The sequence below is a fragment of the Thalassophryne amazonica genome, chromosome 3, assembly GCF_902500255.1.
Source record: "Thalassophryne amazonica chromosome 3, fThaAma1.1, whole genome shotgun sequence".
Classification (NCBI taxonomy): Eukaryota; Metazoa; Chordata; class Actinopteri; order Batrachoidiformes; family Batrachoididae; genus Thalassophryne; species Thalassophryne amazonica.
Window position 1 is genome coordinate 76,732,446 of NC_047105.1, and position 24,745 is coordinate 76,757,190.

General features: G+C 40.1%; 1 pseudogene; it reads left to right on the forward strand.

Annotated features, from left to right (window-relative positions):
• The window catches only part of LOC117507794, a 33,801-nt pseudogene that overhangs the window by 3,423 nt on the left and 5,633 nt on the right, over positions 1 to 24,745 (forward strand).

The following is a 24,745-nucleotide window of genomic DNA, read 5'->3' on the forward strand; positions in this document are numbered from 1 at the left end:
CTCACAGATCTTGAAGAGTTATGTACCTGTCAATTTACAGGTTTACTCTGTGTGTCTTAGGGGAACAGAAGTCACCACTTTTCTCTTACAGTATCTCATTTTTTGTCTACTCTGAAATTACTAAATGGTCGAGTCTTCTAAAAAAAAAAAATCTGTATTTAGAAGACATTTATTCTGTCTGATCTAACTAACTAGTAAAGAAAGGGTGCTTTCCTGGTTATTATTTGGCCATGAATTGTTACTGTCTCATAGGGTAAGATTGGTGTAAGTGAACCTTGAGCCTAGGCCGTGTTTGTATGTTCCTCTCCTATCAACATGGGCATTGATAGAAACTTGAAGGCTGCTTTCTATGGACTGGAGTTTAGGTTATCCTTAATTAAATTTTATATTTAAATTCTGTTCTTATATCATGCTACTTTAATTAATTTTTCTGTTTTAATGTATTGATGTAACTGGTTGCCATTAAGCTCATAATTGTTTGGCAAGTGCCAAAATTATTATTGTGCAACACTGGTTTTTCATCTGTGTTTTACATTTACATGTGACAGCCTGGGGTTTCATGTTTAACATCTCCGCCTTCCCACAATTTGACGACTGAATGACATGATTTAGTACTGAAACAAATGAGTCATTTAGAACTTCTGTGACATATCACGGAAGTTGATTGAAATATGTTAATATCTTTCTTAACATGTCCTACTGAAAAAGTGACAAGTGAATCAGGTTGACTATGTATATTACCGAAGTGGTGATACTCGGCATAATTTGAGGTTTGGAACATAAGATAAAGCCATATATATATATATATATATATATATATATATATATATATATATATATATATAATCAGCCTGTTTCCTTTGATTTTTGTGTTGGTTTTTTTTTTTTTTTTCTTTCTTTCTCAATAGTTCGTTCCTTTATTGCACAAGATGGGAAGATCTAACATCATAGCTGGGTACAACAGTGCACATCATTTGTCAGTTTGGGAGTAGTCATAGTTTTAATCTTTGTAAAAGCTGTTATGTAGAGATTAGGGCTTTTTAGCATTTGCTGAGGACCAGGCTTTGGGAGAAGTTAGCTCTGGATGACTACGCAAATTGAGGTTTCTTTGCAAGCTTGGATGATCCAACTTAACAAATTAATAAAAAAAAAAAAATCATATTTCTTGTAAGAGTGGGTATTGACAAGGACTTCATGATATGTTAATTATCACATGATGCACTGCAATATTCTGTGTGATTTGCTACAAATTAGGGCTGCAGCTACCTGAGTATTCTATCGATTATTATGGCGATTAAACGAGTAATCGGATAAAAAGTACTTTTGCATTGTTAAACAACATCAACAGTCCAGGGCTCTCCCTAAGCAATGTAGGCTATCGGCAGGACACCATAATTTTTGAGCAACCCTCCCCGACCTATAACCAGCTATAATTGGTCTTATTTTGACCGACTGGATCTCTAGTTTATGGAATCGGGTCTTGTGGTGAAGTTAATATGGTACAACATGGTATTTTAACCCCTTATGTGCAGCAACATTAAAAAAATCAGCATTTTTAAAAAAAAAAAAGAAAATTGATTAGAATTAGTACCCTGAAACACTATTGATGACCTGAATATCATGATAAATCAAATCAATTTTATTTATACGAGGTCTGTTAGAAAAGTATCCGACCTTTTTTTTTTTTTCAGAAACTATATGGATTTGAATCACGTGTGATTGCATCAGCCAAGCTTGAACCTTCGTGCGCATGCGTGAGTTTTTTCACGCCTGTCGGTTGCATCATTCGCCTGTGAGCAGGCTTTGTGTGAGCAGTGGTCCACCCCTCTCATCGGATTTTTATTGCGAATAAATGTCTGAACAATTTGGAGCTTTGCTGCATCAATTTTTCACAGAAACTGTGAGAGACCTCCAGGTGGACACCGTTTGGAAAATTCAAATGGCTTTCAGGGACGATTTGCGCCATGCTTTGCGCCATGCGGCTCCACCGTGACACGCGGAATTCCTCCGCACGTCTGTCTCAATGTGCCAAAAAAGTGCTGATGTCCACATCTTCCGCAATTTCTGTGCTAGTCAGAGGACGTCCCGGATAAAACACAGCATCCAGTTTGAAAATTAACGGCACATTCCACTGTTACAGGAGTTTTTGTCATGGAAAGAGGAGCGGAGGAATTCCGCGCGTCGGGACGGAGCAGCACGGCGTAAAGCAACGCCGTGATGAAGCCTCACAGGACATGTTCCGGCATGTCCAGGCTCATCCACAATTTCTCGGTTAGTCACACGACTGAAAACCCACTGACAGCCGTCTGAAAGCCATCTCAAAGCCGTCCTGTGAGACCAACACGGAGGTGGTTTTGTGCCGCGCCATGAACGGCTCCGTGGCGCATCCATCCGCTTTTCTTTCCATGGAAAAAAAACTCCTGTAACAGTGGAATGTGCCGAAAAAGTACTGATGTCCATGTCTCCTGCCATTTTTGTGTAAGTCAGACGACGTCCTGGATCAACAAAGCCTTTACGTTGGAAATGATCTGGTTGTTTCAGCGGGGTTTGAGCCTGTCGATCGGAGCGCGGCGCGCTCTCAGCAGCTGTGGGCGGTCTTTAAACCGGCTGGAGCACTCCTTAATCTGTGTAATCCCCATAAAATCGTCCCTGAAAGCCATTTGAATTTTCTGAATGGTTGCCACCTGGAGGTCTCTCACAGTTTCTGGAAAAAATTGATGCAGCAAAGCTCCAAATTGTTCAGACATTTATTTGCAATAAAAATCCGACGAGAGGGGTGGACCACTGCTCACACAAAGCCTGCTCACAGGCGAATGACGCAACCGACAGGCTTGAAAAAACTCACGTATGCGCACGAAGGTTCAAGCTTGGCTGATGCAATCACACGTGATTCAAATACATATGGTTTTTGAAAAAAATAAAAAGGTCAGATACTTTTCTCACAGACCTCGTATAGCGCCAAATCACAACAAACAGGTGCTCTAAGGTGCTTTATATTGTAAGGCAAAAGCCATACAATAATTACAGAAAAACCCCAACGGTCAAAACGACCCCCTGTGAGCAAGCACTTGGCGACAGTGGGAAGGAAAAACTCCCTTTTAACAGGAATAAACCTCCAGCAGAACCAGGCTCAGGGAGGGGCAGTCTTCTGCTGGGACTGGTTGGGGCTGAGGGGAGAGAATCAGGAAAAAGACATGCTGTGGAAGAGAGCAGAGGTCAATCACTAATGATTAAATGGAGTGGTGCATACAAAGCAAAAAGAGAAAGAAACACTCAGTGCATCATGGGAACCCCCCAGCAGTCCAAGTCTATAGCAGCATAACTAAGGGATGGTTCAGGGTCACCTGATCTAGCCCTAACTATAAGCTTTAGCAAAAAGGAAAGTTTTAAGCCTAATCTTAAAAGTAGAGAGGGTGTCTGTCTCCCTGATCTGAATTGGGAGCTGGTTCCAGAGGAGAGGAGCCTGAAAGCTGAAGGCTCTGCCTCCCATTCTACTCTTACAAACCCTAGGAACTACAAGTAAGCCTGCAGTCTGAGAGCGAAGCGCTCTATTGGGCTGATATGGTACTATGAGGTCCCTGGGATAAGCTGGGACCTGATTATTCAAAACCTTATAAGTAAGAAGAAGAATTTTAAGTTCTCTTCTAGAATTAACCGGAAGCCATTGAAGAGAGGCCAATATGGGTGAAATATGCTCTCTCCTTCTAGTCCCCGTCAGTACTCGAGCTGCAGCATTTTGAATTAACTGAAGGCTTTTCAGGGAACTTTTAGGACAACCTGATAATAATGAATTGCAATAGTCCAGCCTAGAGGAAATAAATGCATGAATTAGTTTTTCAGCATCACTCTGAGACAAGACCTTTCTAATTTTTAGAGATATTGCGCAAATGCAAAAAAGCAGTCCTACATATTTGCTTAATATGCGCATTGAAGGACATATCCTGATCAAAAATGACTCCAAGATTTCTCACAGTATTACTAGAGGTCAGGGTAATGCCATCCAGAGTAAGGATCTGGTTAGACACCATGTTTCTAAGATTTGTGGGGCCAAGTACAATAACTTCAGTTTTATCTGAATTTAAAAGCAGGAAATTAGAGGTCATCCATGTCTTTATGTCTGAAAGACATTCCTGCAGTTTAGCTAATTGGTGTGTGTCTTCTGGCTTCATGGATAGATAAAGCCGAGTATCATCTGCGTAACAATGAAAATTTAAGCAATGCTTTCTAATAATACTGCCTAAGGGAAGCATGTATAAAGTGAATAAAATTGGTCCTAGCACAGAACCTTGTGGAACTCCATAATTAATCTTAGTCTGTGAAGAAGACTCCCCATTTACATGAACAAATTGTAATCTATTAGATAAATATGATTCAAACCACAGCAGCGCAGTGCCTTTAATACCTATGGCATGCTCTAATCTCTGTAATAAAATTTTATGGTCAACAGTATCAAAAGCAGCACTGAGGTCTAACAGAACAAGCACAGAGATGAGTCCACTGTCTGAGGCCATAAGAAGATCATTTGTAACCTTCACTAATGCTGTTTCTGTACTATGATGAATTCTAAAACCTGACTGAAACTCTTCAAATAGACCATTCCTCTGCAGATGATCAGTTAGCTGTTTTACAACTACCCTTTCAAGAATTTTTGAGAGAAAAGGAAGGTTGGAGATTGGCCTATAATTAGCTAAGATAGCTGGGTCTAGTGTTGGCTTTTTAAGTAATGGTTTAATTACTGCCACCTTAAAAGCCTGTGGTACATAGCCAACTAATAAAGATAGATTGATCATATTTAAGATTGAAGCATTAATTAATGGTAGGGCTTCCTTGAGCAGCCTGGTTGGAATGGGGTCTAATAGACATGTTGGTGGTTTGGAGGAAGTAACTAATGAAAATAACTCAGACAGAACAATCGGAGAGAAAGAGTCTAACCAAATACCAACATTACTGAAAGCAGCCAAAGATAACAATATGTCTTTGGGATGGTTATGAGTAATTTTTTCTCTAATAGTTAAAATTTTGTTAGCAAAGAAAGTCATGAAGTCATTACTAGTTAAAGTTAAAGGAATACTCGGCTCAATAGAGCTCTGACTGTCAGCCTGGCTACAGTGCTGAAAAGAAACCTGGGGTTCTTATTTTCTTCAATTAGTGATGAGTAGTAAGATGTCCTAGCTTTACGGAGGGCTTTTTTATAGAGCAATAGACTCTTTAAAATGAATGCAATAGATTGCACTCAAGTTGTTTTGAAGTGCACCTGGGCTTTTCAGAGCCAGGTTTGGCCCAATATTGGTGTTTTTTTGGCTGTCCTTCAGATTGCACACAACATTAATCAGATATCAACCAATGATAGGCCACAACTCAGATTTACCAGTTGACTTTTTTAACACAAAAAAATAAAAATTACCAGGAAACCAACATCATCAGGTCACTGTGACATGGGTTAATTACCACTGCCATTCAGGGTTATCCAGGGTTGGCACCTGGCCCATGTTGAAGTTAGGGTGAATTAGACTTTAACAGTATAAACCAATTAGGTACATATACTTGGAAATCTGTCCACTAGTCAATAATCTGTTATGGTTTCATTGTCATCGTCCGCAGCATTGTTTGGATTGTCACATCCTGACTCATAACAACCACATTTCTCAATGCAGTCCAATCCAGCTTGGAGACAAGGACAGTTTCTCTCATCTGTGCAGTCGTCGGTGCAGAAGAGGTGTGTTAGTTCTCGAAGTTCGACTGGAGCTGATTCCTTGGTGTACATTGTAGGGATGATACCACCTCCTTCGCAGACCGACCATCCATGGTTTATGGGGTCTATCCATTCTGGAATTGCAACATGGCTCTCACACCATATCTTCGTCTGGTATTTGGCGCGAAGAACATGTTGTTGGAAAGCATCTTCTGTGGGGGGAAGCAATGATGCAGGTTTATCAGTGGTGGTAGTGAAACGGTAGCGTAGATCATCCAAAGAATTCAAGTTTTTGGCCTTTTGCCCATACAGAAGAAGCACGAACTTCTTGCTGACACAACACTATCATGTCATCAACCTCATGAAACAACCTAAGGTCAGTCAGTTCCTTTGCATTCTTAACCGCTGTTGAGAAGACAGTGCGTTTGCCGATTCCATGCAAAGAACAGGTGGAGTCAGACCCGCTAAGTGCATGTACTACTGGAAGGCATTCACAGACAATACGTCCCAATGCTCTGGCAATTTCATGGACAGGAATATAGCGTTCCTTTCCTGAATGTCCAGCAAACATGTATACCTCCTCTGCGAGCAATCCTTTACTGTAGTAATGAACCAGCAACACCAGGACATCTGTGTCCTCACACCTGACGATGACTCTTTTATGATCGTTAGACACACTTGCCGCATGAAATACCATCCGGGTATCTGCTTCCTCATGTGAACATCGGAGTGAGTCAAGAGCAAACACCCTCTCATCTCCCAGTCCGGTGACAACCTGCCCATCACTGAAACCACCTGCGAGAATTATCGACTTGCCATGTGGCAGTAGCTCCCTGGTATGCTGAATTATATAATTGGACACGAAACACGCTAGACTTGCTTTGCTGCCAGCACCTTTGAGAAACTGGCGATAATTTGGAACCTGCCTACCACGTTTGAATTTGAATAACACATCTTGTGATATTTTGCATCAAAAGCGAATAACTGTGCATTTGCATTTCATCATCGAGTCTGTCTACAGCAGCTTTCAGAACCTTTTGCTGGGTAGATTCCCCAGTCCCTTCCATTATTTGCGTTAGTTTTTCTTTTTTCTTTCGTGATTTGGCACATATGAAACAGTCAGTTTGCATGTTAAATTTGGATGTTTCTGAGCGATGAAGTCGTGATGGCCCAGCAGTAGAATCAACAGCGTTGGCATCTGCTCTGCCACCTCCACTACCACCAGGTTTGCTTGCATGTTTCAAATTTGTAGAACTAGTGTACGATGCCATGCAGTTTGCATGGTATTTGATTTTAACGGTTTTATTCAAAATGTCATCTCTTATTGGAGAAAGTCTGTCATGTACATTATCTTGACGTTGTTCAGCCGCGTGAAGAATAGATTTTATACCCGCAACAGTTGGGTTCTGCGTAACACGATTGTCCTTTGATTGTGGATCTAACCCTCTTCTGCAAATGACACAATGCTCCAGCTTGACAGTGCGTCTCTTCTTCTCGGGAGGCTCATCACTTGCCGCCATTTCCTGCCTTGCCTGAAAAGTGAGGAAATTGCTTGTAATTGCCATTAAACAGACAGATAGCTAACATCCAAGAAACACAGGACAAATTGACCAATAGATACATATACGTACGTCGAAACTACAAGTCGGAAAAAAGACAAGAGTGAGTGTATCAAAGCTTACCTGTGTAGCCACCAAGTGAATGATATTATAGTGTGATGATTGTCAATGAACACAAACATCACTTGTGGCTAACAATGATTTCAAAACAGAAGTTGTAGAAATCCTCAGCGCTGCCATCTGTACAATGGTGGAGAAGTAATTTCCATGGAGGGCCTAAGAGGAAAAAAAAAATTACAATGGTTCTCATTCCATAAAGATCACTCGACAGGGTTAACTGCCATACAAAAGCTACAAAGGAATATCAGTACAAATTCCTCATGTTTCTATTCAATTCGCAATCCCCTGGTATAGGCCTACTACTCAGCCAGCTATAGGTTCCAACTTATATGAACTTTTAGAACCAAAACTTTTCTTTAAATCAGGTTTGCATTTTTATGACACAGGCACAATCTCCATTAGGGCAGATATGCCAGTTTCATCATTGTCACTAAGTATGAATCAAAAATGGCAGATTTGGAAGACCCCACCTAGAGAGGGCCTCGGAGCTCCAAATTTGGCATTGTCAATGGCACTGGTAATTCATTCCAATTTATCTATTCTTAGTGAAATGCAATGCCAGTTCTATCAGTTATATGATTTAAATGGCCTATTGCATGAATTGGTCAAAATTTCTGAAATAAGCGATTTTCGCGGTTGCTGCACATAAGGGGTTAAAACGCTATCTTGTTCCCATTTTTCACCACCACAAGACCCAGATCCATAAACTAGAGACCAAGACAGTTCAAATGAGACCAATTATGTCTGGTTATAGGTTCAGGAGGGGTCACAACATTTTTAGAGGCTTTTTTGAGACTCTGCCAATAGCCTAATGGTACAGTGTCGCTGCGCCATCACACAGACTGTCAAATTTAGTGTATCCTTTTCTGTTTTCCTGGGTAATTATTTTTTTCACATCTTTTACAAGTTTTGGATCTTTCCCGGTGTCAGGAGCTCAGGCAAAGTTGGGCCGAAGTCTTGACATTTTGCTGAAATGGCAATGGGATGTGGCTTTCTCTTTTTTGTCTCCCCCCCCAACTTGTAAAATTTAACCAAATAAGTTTTTTTTTAGTTGGTGGACTGGGTTCCTGCATGAATGTTTTTTTTAATCTCTTTCTCTGCGATTTAGCAGATGCATTTCAGCTGGTTGAACATGCAAGCTTCACAGTCACAGTATTTTTATTATTTTATTTAAGTTTCCATATTTGTGAAGCGTTGTGTGTTGCCCAAAAAAGTGAAAATTAAAAAAGCGAAACACTTAGTGCGAGTCTGTGCAAAACACAGAAGAAAGAGAAGATCTTCTGTCAGTGTGGCTATGGATAGATCTGTGACTGGCCCGGTGTGAGGGGAGTGCCGAGAGCCCCTCACACCGGGCAGAGTGAGGCAGCCACCGGGTGAATAGTCACTCCCCACTTAAAGCGGAGAGCAGCCAGTGGATGAAATGGTGTGTGTGTGTGTGTGTGTGTGTGTTTTTTTTTTTTGTTTTTTTTAAGAAACTCACTGCTTCACTTTAAATGCACAGTAAGCTATTTCAGATGATCAGCGTGGACTGTCTTTCTCCTAAAAGGCTTTATTTACTCTGTGTGTCACATTGGAAAGATGTAGCTTTTGTGCTAAATGGATTAGCGCTTACACGCCCTGTGCACATGCTCTAGTCTTCTTCTTTTTTTGGGGGAGGGGATGTTACAGCACCAAACAGGCCTGGCATATGTACTACAATGTTAAACGAAGCTTCGAGGCACAGAATTTGCCTCGAACGTTTTTTTAATACAAGTTGTCACATGTGGGTAGTCTAACATTTATATCACGTGCTGATAATTTGGCGAACAAATTGATCCAAATCAGTTTCATTTTAAACTTTATTCAAACTTATTAGAACAATATTTTCATTACAAAGTGAACATACAGAAGTGAAGGTGCCATAAATTGTCAAATCCTCTTATTGTATGACTGAACTGCAATGCAGACATTTTACATCATATCAGAAATAAAGTGCATACCTTTTCCTCCACTTATTTATAAATCGTAGGCACACTCCATTATGTATCATCAATTTGGGATAAAATGTGACACAACTTTGTTGTTTACCATCTGCTAAAAGTTAGGGTTTTTCCATTACAGCCCCAATATCAATGAAGTTGGGACGTTGTGTAAAATGTAAATAAAAACAGAATACAATGATTTGCAAATCTTCTTCAACCTGTATTCAATTGAATACACCACAAAGACGAGATATTTAATGTTCAAACTGATGAACTTGATTGTTTTTGTACAAGTATTTGCTCATTTTGAAATGGATGCCTGCAACACATTTCAAAAAAGCTGGGACAGGGGTATGTTTACCACTGTGTTACATCACCTTTCCTTCTAACAACACTCAGTAAGCGTTTGTAAAGAATGGGAAAGAATTCCACCTACAAAGGTTCAACAGTTAGTGTCCTCAGTTCCAAACACTTATTGAGTGTTGTTAGAAGGAAATATGATGTAACACAGAGGTAAACTTATCACTGTCCCAGCTTTTTTGAAATGTGTTGCAGGCATCCATTTCAAAATGAGCAAATATTTGCACAAAAACAAAGTTTATCAGTTTGATCATTAAATATCTTGTCTTTGTGGTGTATTCAAATTAATATAGGTTGAAGAGGATTTGCAAGTCATTGTATTCTGTTTTTATTTACATTTTGCACATCATCCCAACTTCATTGGAAATGGGGTTGTATTTACAAGACATTTCGCCAAGGTTAGCATGTTGATGTCACTTCCTGGTGTAGCTACTTGCTAACAGCTTTGTTTCTGGTATATTATGTAAAAGCTAGCGAGAAATAAACACTTCTAACACTGAAACTGCTATTTGTGTAACCTGATAACACCTCTGGAGTCATTTACAAGACATTTTGTGGACGTTATCTTGCGCTGTAACCTTTGCTAACTTCCTATGGATTTAAAGTTCTCATTAATAACTTCAAATGCAAAGAGGGTGCTCTACAAATATTCATTGATTTGCACAACATGAACAAATGATTTGATTTGAATGTGTACAAATTGTACGTAAGACAATAGGATCTTAATAATTAATTTTAACATATTGCAAATTATAAAGAACACAATGTTCAGCCAAGGGTATTTTAACATTGCGTTATATTTTTAACCTGCAGTAGCCCTAGTAACTTGTACTGTTATCACTCATTTGTCTTCATCTCAACAACTGCAATAGTTTGTTCATCAAATCTTTAACGAGTATATGAACAGTATTCTCCATCAACAGTAATGGTAACAACGATTATCACAAGTATTTATTTTTATGATAAGTCACACTGTTAACACTTTAATAGTATTTTACTGAATTTTAGTACTTGTGGTACTTTTAGTGAAGGTCTTTCATTGAAGCTATGTTCAATTATTTAATCAGTAAAGGTGAGAGTCAAAGTCCTGAGCAGTTCTGCTATTTATGTAAACACTATGCGCAAGCTTTAATATGTTAAACTCACCCTAAAAATAGAAAACTTTTTATGTTTTAAAATAAGGCATTGCTAAAATACCCTGTGTGCGTGTGCGCATACATGAGCTTTTGAAAAGACCGGAAGTTACCTTTGACCGCGTGTGACGCACGTGCACGTTGACGTCCACAAGATGTCTTGTGGTCTTTAATCCCCTATTGCTCCCAGTATGTAGTGAGCACCTTGTATGGCAGCACCCTCACATCAGGGTGAATGTGAGGCATTATTTGTAAAGCACCTTGAGCATATGATGCAGATGGAAAAGCGCCATATAAATGCAGTCCATTTACCATTTATCTTGTAAATCACTCCAGAGGTGTTATCAGGTTACAAAAACAGCATTTTCAATTTTGAAGTGTTTATTTCTTGCTAGGTTTTACATAATATATGAGAACCACATTATATTTTTACTGAAACACAGTGGTTTCGGAGAGTATTCTGCCATGTTGAATTAGCAGCCAAAGAGAGACCAGCCAGGATTTGCATGATTCATAGCATAAAAATACTAAACAGAATATGACCTTTTGACCTCTTAAAATAGGTCAAGGTTAGCCATCTTTGAACTTGTCCCAAAAATGTCCGTTAATTTGAAGACCCTGTCAGTAATAGAAGTGTACTTATGCTGAGCACAGACAGACAGACAAAAAGCCTTTGCAATACCCGATGGCCATATGTTGATGGCCACGGGTTTAAAAAAAAACAAAACAAAAAAAAAAAACCCCACAAGTAATTTTCACAGCAATATACATCACGTGTTTTGACTGACAAAATCATTAGCTGTTGGTGGGTATAATAATAGACTGGTGGAAATTGTGACTCAGGAAAATCTTGTTAGCTGCTTTGGTGCTTTTTTTTTTTTTTTTTTTTTGGCCCAATTTGGTCACCATGTCATGTGATGTCTGAGGTGCTTGAGATAATTGATTGAGTTACCTGAGATTTTGTATTTGGGTGATTCTTAGACTACGGGCACTTATTATGTCCTTTGATCATATTGTATGAAAAACAGAAAAAAGGGGAAATTTCACACTTTTATAGTTATCTTTACAATGAAAGTGTTTTAAGAAATTTGTTCTAGTAGTCTATGATGACTTTTTCACCTTTTTTCAGCATCATTATATGCAAATATTGCCGTTTTGTGCTTGTCCCACACCCAGACTTTTGATCTTCAATGATAAAAATGAATGGTAAAAAAAACATTTTTTCTAATGTTTTAAAATATCTCTGAATAAAATATCAGTAAAATAATCAAAACATAATTGGGGTATTCAATGTCATACAACTGTTGTGATTTTTTTTTTAAACAAAATGTAGTTGTCCCACACTATTGCCGTAATTTCCACCACAACACTGTAATGTCCCTTTAAATAGTTTGTATGAAAGATTGTTTGGGTAGTTTCTATGGAGATAAACAGTGACATCAGAGCACATGTATATAGCGCCAAATCACAACAAACAGTTGCCCCAAGGCTTTTTATATTGTAAGGCAATGGTGTGGTGGAAATTACATTTACAAGGCCAGTAGTGCCCGTAGTTAAAGAATCACCCATTTAATGTTTTGGATGCCAAGTTATTACGTGTGTGTGTGTGTGTTTAACAGCAGCGTATTAGAAGAAGGGTAAAGAGTGTGCTGTGGAACTGAAACTCGTGCTGTCATCATTAGATTCAGAAAAAAACATAACTAGATTGAGGACACTGGTAACCTCACATGCTTTTGACAGGGATCATTCTTAAAAACACCAAGCAAACCTATGCAAGGTGAGTCTGAAGTCAACATTAAGGACAAATTCCATTCATATGATTAATAACCACCTTTGCATGAACTTAAGTTAGTCCATGCATGGGCATAGCTTATGTACAGCTAGCTACACTTTAGTTACTGTGCTTTGTTTATTCAGTGATACAGACATTGTTTATAATGTAGCAATGTATGCGTATACATGCTGGATGGATTTCAGAATGGCTATTGTATAGACTGTCATATACGAGTATTTCCTGTACAACTGAATATTACCAATAAAGAGGGCACTTGTTTTCCCATCAGGCCTCTTTGTTAGATGTTGGTACTAGGTTTAATTTGAAGTTCCAGTGAAGACCTTTCATTTGAGACCAACAAAACAAAAATCAGAAGATGCCCAAAAGGGGGCGCCAAAGGAACATATTTGGTAAAAATAGCCAAGAAAGGGTTAATTTTGGGCAAAATCTAAAGACATTGTGCTGGTGTTCTTTGCATCTCTTCTTAGCCTGGAAAAAGAGTCTGTTGCTCTATAAAAAAGCCCTCCGTAAAGCTAGGACATCTTTCTACTCATCACTAATTGAAGAAAATAAGAACAACCCCAGGTTTCTTTTCAGCACTGTAGCCAGGCTGACAAAGAGTCAGAGCTCTATTGAGCTGAGTATTCCATTAACTTTAACTAGTAATGACTTCATGACTTTCTTTGCTAACAAAATTTTAACTATTAGAGAAAAAATTACTCATAACCATCCCAAAGACGTATCGTTATCTTTGGCTGCTTTCAGTGATGCCGGTATTTGGTTAGACTCATTCTCTCCGATTGTTCTGTCTGAGTTATTTTCATTAGTTACTTCATCCAAACCATCAACATGTTTATTAGACCCCATTCCTACCAGGCTGCTCAAGGAAGCCCTACCATTATTTAATGCTTCGATCTTAAATATGATCAATCTATCTTTGTTAGTTGGCTATGTACCACAGGCTTTTAAGGTGGCAGTAATTAAACCATTACTTAAAAAGCCATCACTTGACCCAGCTATCTTAGCTAATTATAGGCCAATCTCCAACCTTCCTTTTCTCTCAAAAATTCTTGAAAGGGTAGTTGTAAAACAGCTAACTGATCATCTGCAGAGGAATGGTCTATTTGAAGAGTTTCAGTCAGGTTTTAGAATTCATCATAGTACAGAAACAGCATTAGTGAAGGTTACAAATGATCTTCTTATGGCCTCGGACAGTGGACTCATCTCTGTGCTTGTTCTGTTAGACCTCAGTGCTGCTTTTGATACTGTTGACAATAAAATTTTATTACAGAGATTAGAGCATGCCATAGGTATTAAAGGCACTGCGCTGCGGTGGTTTGAATCATATTTGTCTAATAGATTACAACTTGTTCATGTACATGGGGAATCTTCTTCACAGACTAGGGTTAATTATGGAGTTCCACAAGGTTCTGTGCTAGGACCAATTTTATTCACTTTATACATGCTTCCCTTAGGTAGTATTATTAGACGGTATTGCTTAAATTTTCATTGTTACGCAGATGATACCCAGCTTTATCTATCCATGAAGCCAGAGGACACACACCAATTAGCTAAACTGCAGGATTGTCTTACAGACATAAAGACATGGATGACCTCTAATTTCCTGCTTTAAACTCAGATAAAACTGAAGCTATTGTACTTGGCCCCACAAATCTTAGAAACATGGTGTCTAACCAGATCCTTACTCTGGATGGCATTGCCCTGGCCTCTAGTAATACTGTGAGAAATCTTGGAGTCATTTTTGATCAGGATATGTCATTCAAAGCGCATATTAAACAAATATGTAGGACTGCTTTTTTGCATTTACGCAATATCTCTAAAATCAGAAAGGTCTTGTCTCAGAGTGATGCTGAAAAACTAATTCATGCATTTATTTCCTCTAGGCTGGACTATTGTAATTCATTATTATCAGGTTGTCCTAAAAGTTCCCTAAAAAGCCTTCAGTTAATTCAAAATGCTGCAGCTAGAGTACTGACGGGGACTAGAAGGAGAGAGCATATCTCACCCATATTGGCCTCTCTTCATTGGCTTCCTGTTAATTCTAGAATAGAATTTAAAATTCTTCTTCTTACTTATAAGGTTTTGAATAATCAGGTCCCATCTTATCTTAGGGACCTCGTAGTACCATATCACCCCAATAGAGCGCTTCGCTCTCAGACTGCAGGCTTACTTGTAGTTCCTAGGGTTTGTAAGAGTAGAATGGGAGGCAGAGCCTTCAGCTTTCAGGCTCCTCTCCTGTGGAACCAGCTCCCAATTCAGATCAGGGAGACAGACACCCTCTCTACTTTTAAGATTAGGCTTAAAACTTTCCTTTTTGCTAAAGCTTATAGTTAGGGCTGGATCGGGTGACCCTGAACCATCCCTTAGTTATGCTGCTATAGACGTAGACTGCTGGGGGGTTCCCATGATGCACTGTTTCTTTCTCTTTTTGCTCTGTATGCACCACTCTGCATTTAATCATTAGTGATTGATCTCTGCTCCCCTCCACAGCATGTCTTTTTCCTGGTTCTCTCCCTCAGCCCCAACCAGTCCCAGCAGAAGACTGCCCCTCCCTGAGCCTGGTTCTGCTGGAGGTTTCTTCCTGTTAAAAGGGAGTTTTTCCTTCCCACTGTAGCCAAGTGCTTGCTCACAGGGGGTCGTTTTGACCGTTGGGGTTTTACATAATTATTGCATGGCCTTGCCTTACAATATAAAGCGCCTTGGGGCAACTGTTTGTTGTGATTTGGCGCTATATAAAAAAAAAATTGATTGATTGATCTGAAGGAAGCCTAACATTAGTACAAATCATGTGCATTAACAACTCGTTTACAAATCCCTGCACTAATGTCACCTTACCACATCTAAACTCCATTTCACATATCGTAAAGAAGATGCTCTTAGCTCATATCTCCTTTTCTATATATATGTGTGTGTGTGTGTGTGTGTGCGTGTATCATGGGTATCACGGATTTCCTTCATTTGGAAAATTTAACCACACATACGCGTGCGCACGTGGTGTCATGCGTGTTTTGGGGCCGAAATATGGTAGTCTCACTGTCAAAGCAACATCCCATTCTGCGCTAACCAAAACAGCAGCAATGTCAGCGTGGACTGCGGAGGAAGGGACTGTGTGAATTTTCACTTCTCTCTGCTCTCTTTACTGCTTGCTATGAGCCACGGTCCTTCTCCTCTGTTTTTGTGGGAACATTGGCAGACACTCCCCAAGTAGAGTGAGGCGTGGCTTTGCTTTGAACCAATAAAGCAATGATCCAACTCTGCTTCGAAGGTTTGTCGCTTTATCTTAATTTTCCCCCGCTATGTCTGTGAGTAATATTTACCTTTTTTTATATTAAACCGACCTGTTATGGTCTTCTAAAACAGTTGATAGGTATATTTTATAATTTAAAAACGGGACCGATGCTAACGCGTTAGCATGTCTATGGCATTTTCAATGATAAAGTTAGCATTAAGTAGTTCGCATCTCAGCACAGTTTGTGTGCATGTTTTCTGTATAATAAATAATGGCTTAGTGTTTGTTGTCGTAAAAGAGTCAAATGTATTACGAATTATAATTTTTTATTTATATATTAATAATAATAATCAGAAGAATCAGAATGAGAATCGCCTTTATTGTCATTGTAATTTCCATTACAACGAGATTTGAGTGCACTTTCAAAAAGGTGCTTTCCGTGGTGCGAGTAATTTTTTTCCAAATGAAAGATCGTGAAATTTAACGGTAAATTATTCAGAGTATATGCACAACTAATATAAACATAAGGTAAAATAAAATGAAATGTGGACTAAGTAATGTAAAATGAGAATTATATACAACTGGTTAAGTTTAATGACAATTTGTTTTGGTCAAACCACATCTGAGCTGTGTTTTTACACAAAGAAATAAAATGCAGTAAATTGCACATTTGTGTCTTTTTCATGAAAATAACTTATTAAAGCTCCTCTTTCCATGACAAAAACTCCTGTAACAGTGGAATGTGCCGTTCATTTCCAAACTGGATGCTGTGTTTTATCTGGGACGTCGTCTGACTAGCACAGGAGTTGTGAAAAGACGTGGACATCAGCACTTTTTCGGCACATTGAGACAGACGTGCGGAGGAATTCCGCGCGTCGCGGCGGTGCCGCATGGCGCACAGCAACGCCATGATGAAGCCTCACGGGACATGTTCTGCCATGTCCAGGCACATCCACAATTTCTCGGATAATCACTCGATGAAAAAACCACCGACAGCTGTCTGAACGCCATCTCAAAGCCGTCCTGTGGTTTTGTCTCGCTCCAGTAGCGAATCCATCGTGACGCGCGAAGCCTCCGCTCGGCTTTCCATGACAAAATCTCTTGTTAAAAGTGAAATCTGCCAGAAAATGGTTGATGTCCAGCTCTTGTGATAACCAGAGAAATGGCACACGATGGTCACGGATCCAGACAGCCATCCGTTTAGAAATGAAATGGTTGTTCAGCTGTCCTTAAAGCGACAGTAACACTCCTTATTCTCTACCAAGCCCGTAACATTTTCACCGAAAGCCACATACATTTTTCTAATGGTTTCCAGCTGCCAGTCTCTAACAGTTTCTGAAAAAATTATGATGGAAAAAAAGTCCATTCCGCCATTTCCTGACAATGAAAATCCACCGAGGGGGTGGACCACTCCTCACTCAAAGCCTGCTCACAGGCGAATGACGCAACCGACAGGCGTGGAAAAACTCACGCATGCGCACTAGGGTTCAAGCTTGTCTGACGCAATTACACGTGATTCAAATCCATATGGTTTTTGAAAAAAATAATAAGGTCGGATACTTTTCTAATAGACCTCGTGTGTGTATGTATGTATGCATGTATATATATATGTATATACAGTGAGGAAAATAAGTATTTGAACACCCTTGGGTTTTGCAAGGTCTCCCACTTAGAAATCATGGAGGGGTCTGAAATTTTCATCTTAGGTGCACGTCCACTGTGAGAGACATAATCAAAAAAAAAATAATCCGGAAATCACAATGTATGATTTTTTTTTTTTTGTTTTTTTTTATAATTTATTTGTATGTTACTGCTGCAAATAAGTATTTGAACACCTGTGAAAATCTATGTTAATATTTGATACAGTAGCCTTTGTTTGCAATTACAGAGGTTTGGAGTTTCAGCTCCCTCCAAAGATTTTCTATTGAGTTCAGGTCTGGAGACTGGCCAGGCCACTCCAGGACATTGAAATGCTTCTTACGGAGCCTCTCCTAGTTGCCCTGGCTGTGTGTTTGGGGTCATTGTCACGCTGGAAGACCCAGCCATGACCCATCTTCAATGCTCTTGCTGAGGGAAGGAGGTCGTTTGCCAAAATCTCGCAATACATGACCCCATCCATCCTCCCTTCAATACGGTGCAGGCGTCCTGTCCCCTTTGCAGAAGAGCACCCCCAGAGTATGATGTTTCCATCCCCATGCTTCATGGTTGGGATGTTTTTTTTGTTTTGGGTTGTTCTCATCCTCTAAACATGGTAAGTGGAATTGATTCCAAAAAGCTCTATTCTGGTCTCATCTGACCACATGACCTTCTCCCATGCCTCCTCTGGGTCATCCAGATGGTCACTGGTGAACTTCAAACGGGCCTGGACATGTGCTGGCTTGAGCAGGGGGACCTTGCTGCCCTGCAGGATTTTAAACCATGACTGCATCATGCGTTACTAATGTAATCTTTGTGACTGTGATCCGAGCTCTCTTCAGGTCAGTGACCAGGTCCTCCTGTGTAGTTCTGAGCTTTCTCAGAATCATCCTTACACCACAAAGTGAGATCTTGTATGGAATCCCAGACTGAGGGAGATTGACAGTCATTTTGTGTTTCTTCCACTTTCTAATAAATAATCATAACAGTTGTCTTCTACCAAGCTGCTTGCTTGTTGTTCTGTAGTCCATCCCAGCCTTGTGCAGGTCTACAGTTTTGTCCCTGGTGTCCTTAGACAGCTCTTTGGTCTTTGCTATGGTGGACAGGTTGGAGTGTGATTGATTGTGTGAATAGGTGTCTTTTATACAGGTAACAAGTTCAAACAGGTGCAGTTAATACAGGTAAAGAGTGCAGAATAAGAGGGCTTCTTAAAGAAAAATTAACAGGTCTGTGTGAGCCACAATTCTTGCTGGTTGGTAGGTGTTCAAATACTTATTTGCAGCATTAACATACAAGTAATTTATAAAAAAAAAAAAAAAAAAAAAAAAAAAAAATCATACATTGTGATTTCCAGATTTTTTTTTTTTTGATTATGTCTCTCATAGTGGACATGCACCTAAGATGAAAATTTCAGACCCCTCCATGATTTGTAAGTGGGAGAATTTGCAAAAGTGCAGGGTGTGTTCAAATACTTATTTTCCTCACTGTGTGTGTGTGTGTATAATATTGCTATTTCTACCTCATTTCCTATGTCTTGTACTGTTACAAGTATTATTATTGCTTATCCTTGCACATGCTGTTTGATGAACATTTTTCTCTGTTTGCACCCACCTTGTGTGTTTTTTAAGAGCTGATCTAACGTAAATTTCTCCTCTGTGAGAGCAATAAAGTTTTCTTTATTTGAAAAGTTAATCAGATAGCAAAAGCATTAGCTTCGATAAGTGGAATAGCTGCTATTTGAGTGGAAATAGCTGCCAGGAGCTCTTGCTTGCCTCTACTGGTGGTTGGCTCTCACTGCGGTATTGTATCACTTCCTGTTCCGGAGCACAGCGGTGTTTTTCTGTATCTGTTAGCTGTTTAATCTGCGCAGTTAGATTGATCTAGTTATCTAGATTACGATTTGTTTCCCATTGTAATCTTTACGTGCCTTAACTAAAGCACTCATTCTGCTGAATCACCTCTAAATTATTTACACATTATTCACTTTGCGTGTTTTAGGAATCCGCTAGCTTAGCGTAGCTACTAGCTCTTAGCCGATTTAGCATGGCGGCTTCTCCTGTCTCTCCCGCACTTTTCTGCTCTGGGTGTGAAATGTTTAGTTATTCCTCGGCCTCCTTTAGCAGTAATGGTACTTGTAATAAGTGTAGCTTATTCGTAGCTTTGGAGGCCAGGCTGGGCGAATTGGAGACTCGGCTCCGCACCGTGGAAAATTCTACAGCTAGCCAGGCCCCTGTAGTCGGTGCGGACCAAGGTAGCTTAGCCGCCGTTAGTTCCCCTCTGGCAGATCCCGAGCAGCCGGGAAAGCAGGCTGACTGGGTGACTGTGAGGAGGAAGCGTAGCTCTAAACAGAAGCCCCGTGATTGATTGATAATTATCTGCTATCGGATTAGCTGAACTGTGCCCACCGCTGTAGATAACCCTGTCAACTTGGGAGAACGTGTTATCATCATAATCACTCATGAACTCGCTGAATCGTCGCCATCCACATCCTTGCTAGCCATTATTTACATGGCTTTGAAACACTGTCACTCTGCTGGCGTTGTGGTGCATTCTGGTAAGTGCAGAGGGATTATGGGAAATGTTAAAGCAGCGAATACCTCTAGCCCAGCCTTGTTCAGAGTGGTCTGCGGACTGGTGATCATGAGTGACTCCTAGTTGAGTGTGAGTATTTTGGTAGTATGTATGGTGCATCTGGAAAGTATTCAGTGCTTCACATTTTTCTCATTTTGTCCTCCAGCTTTATTCCAAAATGGAGTAAATTAATTTTTCCCCTCAAAATTCTACTCTCGACACCCCATAATGACATGAAAAAAGTTTATTATTATTATTGCAAATTTATTAAAACAAAAAAAAAAAACCTAAGTATTCACACCCTTTGCTCAGTACTTTGTTGATGCATCTTTGGCAGTAATTACAGCCTCAGGTCTTCTTTAATATGATGCCATAAGCTTGGCGCACCTATCTTTGGGCAGTTTTGCCCATTTCTCTTTACAGCACCTCTCAAGCTCCATCAGGTTGGTTGGGCAGGGTAGGTGCACAGCCATTTTCAGATCTCTCCAGAGATGTTAAATCAGATTGAGGTCTGGGCTCTGGTTGGGCCACTCAAGGACATTCACAGAGTTGTCCTGAAGCCACTCCTTTGATATTTTGGTTGTGTGTTTAGGGTCATGAGTCTGACGTCAAGAGCGCTCTGGAGCAGGTTTTCATCCAGGATTTCTCTGTACGTTGCTACATTCATCTTTCTTTCAATCCTGACTAGTCTCCCAGTTCCTGCCGTTAAAAAAACATCCCCACAGCGTGATGCTGCCACCACCATGCTTCACTGTAGGGATGGTGGCTGGTTTCCTCCAAACATGATGACTGGCATTCACACCAGAGAGTTCAGTCTGTCTCATCAGACCAGAGAATTTTGTTTCTCATGGTTTGAGTGCTCTTCAGGTTCCTTTTGGCAAACTCCAGGCAGGCTGCCATGTGCCTTTTACTAAGGAGCGGCTTCTGTCGTCTGAGAAAGTTCTCGCTCCATAGAGAAATGCTGGAGTTCTGACAGAGTGACCATCAAGTTCTTGGTCACTTCCCTGACTAAGGCCCTTCTCCCCCGATCACTCAGTTTAGATGAGCGGCCAGCTCTCGGAAGAGTCCTGGTGGATTCGGACATCTTCCATTTATGGATGATTGAGGCCACTGTACTCATTGGGACTTTCAAAGCAACAGAAATGTTTCTGTACCCTTCTCCAGATTTGTGCCTCGAGACAATCCTGTCTTGGAAGCCTAGAGACAGTTCCTTTGACTTAATGCGGCAGACAGTGAGTGTCTGAGTCACTTGATTTGTACCTTGTCACTGTCAAGCTCAAAATGTCATTGTAGAACAGTGAAGTTGAGTGACCTTTGTGTGCAACCCCTAAATGTGGTTCTAAATCATCACCATGCTATACTCAGAAAATAAGACATCATAATCCTAATTTTCATTATTTAATTTGTGTAAATATTGTTTTGTTGCTGTAGGGAAGCTGATATTTATTCCTTGAGGTCTCAGGAATCCTCGAGCCTGCACCAATGCATAACGAGCGAGAAGGAGACATCCTTGAAGGTAACTGTTTAACGTAACAGAAACACAATCCTTGTGCTTAAGATTTCATAGTACACTGCTTGATTTCACATAAAGCCCTGAACCATTACAATAGCCTGCTATATGTCCACATTTATCAAAGTAGTTGAGCGTAAAAGCCACAATGTGATACCACATGAAAATGCCAAGTGTGCTATCCTTTTTGGGGCCATGGAGTGTAAGTAATAATTGTGTTACATCCTTGTAATTATTGGATTTATAGTTTAACCAATAACAATGTTGATTGAAATCTCCTGGATGAATTTGTTTGTGTGTGTGTGTGTGGGGTGGGGTGGGGGGGGGGGGGGTCGCGAGAAGAGAAACTTACTCTGTGGTCATGTAGCGTTTACCTGAAAACTGAGGGAACCTTTGTCTGTACTTCCTTCCTGATTATGTGACTCATTTATGGCTAAATAGCAGGTCTTTTGTCCAGAGAGTTGCAACATCAGGGACTTTGTTTTTTTTTTTTTTTGCTTTTCTCTCTTCATAGTTTATTTGTAAGAACATGATGACAGGATGTCACTGTGACATCTAATGGCAGTAAAGCGAGGGCTGATGAAATCAGTCATACCAAAGCACAGTCAGTGTTAGAGAACAGTGTTCTTTCAGACTAGCAGTGAGTTGGAGATGAGACAAAAGCAAGAAATGTCACAACTCAGTAAGTAGTAAGATAAGATGTTTTCTGGTGTACTTTGACAGTGTAATTTAGGCTACTCGCATCCGAACTTATTGTAATTATATATTTGACAGAATTGTAAAACTGTGCATATATATTGAAACGGGTCATTTGTACTCGTGTGTATGCCATTTGGTCACCAGATTGAACACTTAAATATGTGATTTTTAGTTAAAGTTGTCATAATAGCTTGTTGTGTACATGAATGTAATGTATTAAAGTTATGTAGAACTTTTGCAGTTGAAATCTTTTGCATTTGTCTGCATTGCAGATTTTACTATGGCCTGCACTAGTACAGATTATTCAATTTTGAAATTATCTTTTGTTGCATCCATGGTCTTGTTGTACACTAGGAGCATATAAGATACACTTTTGAGTAAAGCAGCTTTATTCACGCAAGCTGTGGCTGTTGAAGTTTATACAAGGTTTGCAGAGGTGTGGATATTTGGAACGGATCTGCTGCATATCTGATCAAGTATATACTGATCCCTAATTGGCATTTCATATAAATGCAGTTTAGCCAACTTGTTACCGTAATACTTTACAATGTTTCTGAAGCAAATTTAAAAGAATAAGCAATTTATTCATCAAACTCTAGAATTTCAGACATCAAAAGAATATGAGTGAATCACCTGGGGTGTTTTTTGTTTTTTTATAAACTTTGATCAGGTTTGGGCACACTTAATAGGAGCATGTGATCTAAATGGCAAACATTCCAGCCAATAGTGATCGAATGATGAATAACAGTTTGAAAAGTCTTTATTAGTCAGAAGTATCATAGTGACCTTGTTTCATTTGAGGACAAGTTAAAGTATTAGTGTACACACATACTGTAGGGTTGGAAATGCATCCTGAAATGTTTATACTTCCTGAAATGACGTCCTGTGGCAAATAGGGGCACAAGCAATCACAAAACCCATGGTGTGGATCAGGTCAGTTTTCTGGCAGTGATCGGATCATTTTTTGGTTCAACAAACAAAAAAGGGGGTTGGGGCGGCTACAAATACGAGGTCTGTTAGAAATGGTATCGGGCCTTGTTATTTTTTTCGAAAACCTGATGGATTTGAATCACGAGTGCTTGCATGAGCCAACCTTGAACCTTCGTGCGCATGCGTGAATTTTTTCACGCCTGTCGATTGCGTCATTTACTTGTAAGCAGCCTTTGTGTGAGGATGGGTGTAGTCTCTCGTCGTTTTTTCTTTGCAAGGAAATGGCGGAACGACTGGACCAGCGCGACTGCATCAAATTTTGCCAGAAACTGGGCGACAGCCAGGTGGAAGCCATTCGGATTATTCAGACGGCTTTCGGTGACGATGCTATGGGCATCACACAGATTAAGGAGCGGTACAACCGGTTTAAAGACGGCCGCACAACGGTGGAGAGTGCGCCGCGCTCCGGGCGGCCATCAACATGCTAAAATGACCAGCTCATTCCAAAGTGAACGCTGTGGTGATGTCAGGAATCTGTGTGATGCCCATAGCATCGTCACCGAAAGTCGTGTACAAGGTGTACAATGTTTTAATTCATTCATTCATTTTCTGTACCCGTTACTCCAATGAAGGGTCACAGGGTGGCTGTCTATCTCAGCAGACATGGGGTGAAAGGTGCAGTACGGTACACCCTGGACAGGATGCCAGTCTGTTGCAAGACCACCTAAAGGCAGAACGCAGTGAAAACAGAAAGTTGATAAGACTGATACTTGTGGAGAAACTACAGACATTACGTAACATCAGTGAACAATGGACGTTGATAATTACATTCTGGACTAACATGCCATTCTAGAAGGGAGTGGCAAATCATCTGTATTTAAAGTGAAGTGGCCTCTGTGTACGTGTTCATGCACCTTCGAACATTGACAAATGGGAGAGCTGACATTTTCCATTTAGTATGCTTATGTATACTGGGTCAAGGATGAACGTCACCAAAATGGAACATTGATAGAACTAATATTTTTGGAGAAATTACGGATATTAGATAACAGAGAACAATAGACGTTGATAATTACATTCTGGATTCACACACTATTCCAACTCATTATAGAAACTTTGCATAATTTATTACAATCTTGAAAAATGTCAGCTAGGTAAAATGAATTTAAAAGGGTAGGGACCCACAGACTTTTTATTCACCCTAGGGACACAAAGTAATCCTGCACCCTGAGAACTCGGAGCCCGGGCCGGTACGTAGGGTTTAATTAGGTCAGCTAAGTGCCGGTCTATGAACAATTTTATAGGTCAGTAGCAGAATCTTAAAATCTGATCTCAGTGAAGAGACACCAAAATGGGTGTAATGTGGTAAAGCTTTCTACAAAAGTCTGGCAGCAGCATTTTGAGCCAAATGGAGACCCCTAATGCTGGACTGCAGTAAACCAGAAAATAGAACATTGCAGTAGTCCAATCTAGAAGAAACAAATGCATGAATCAGGGTCTCAGCCTCAGCCATAGACGGATGGGACAAAGCTTCACTGTATTTCGCAGGTG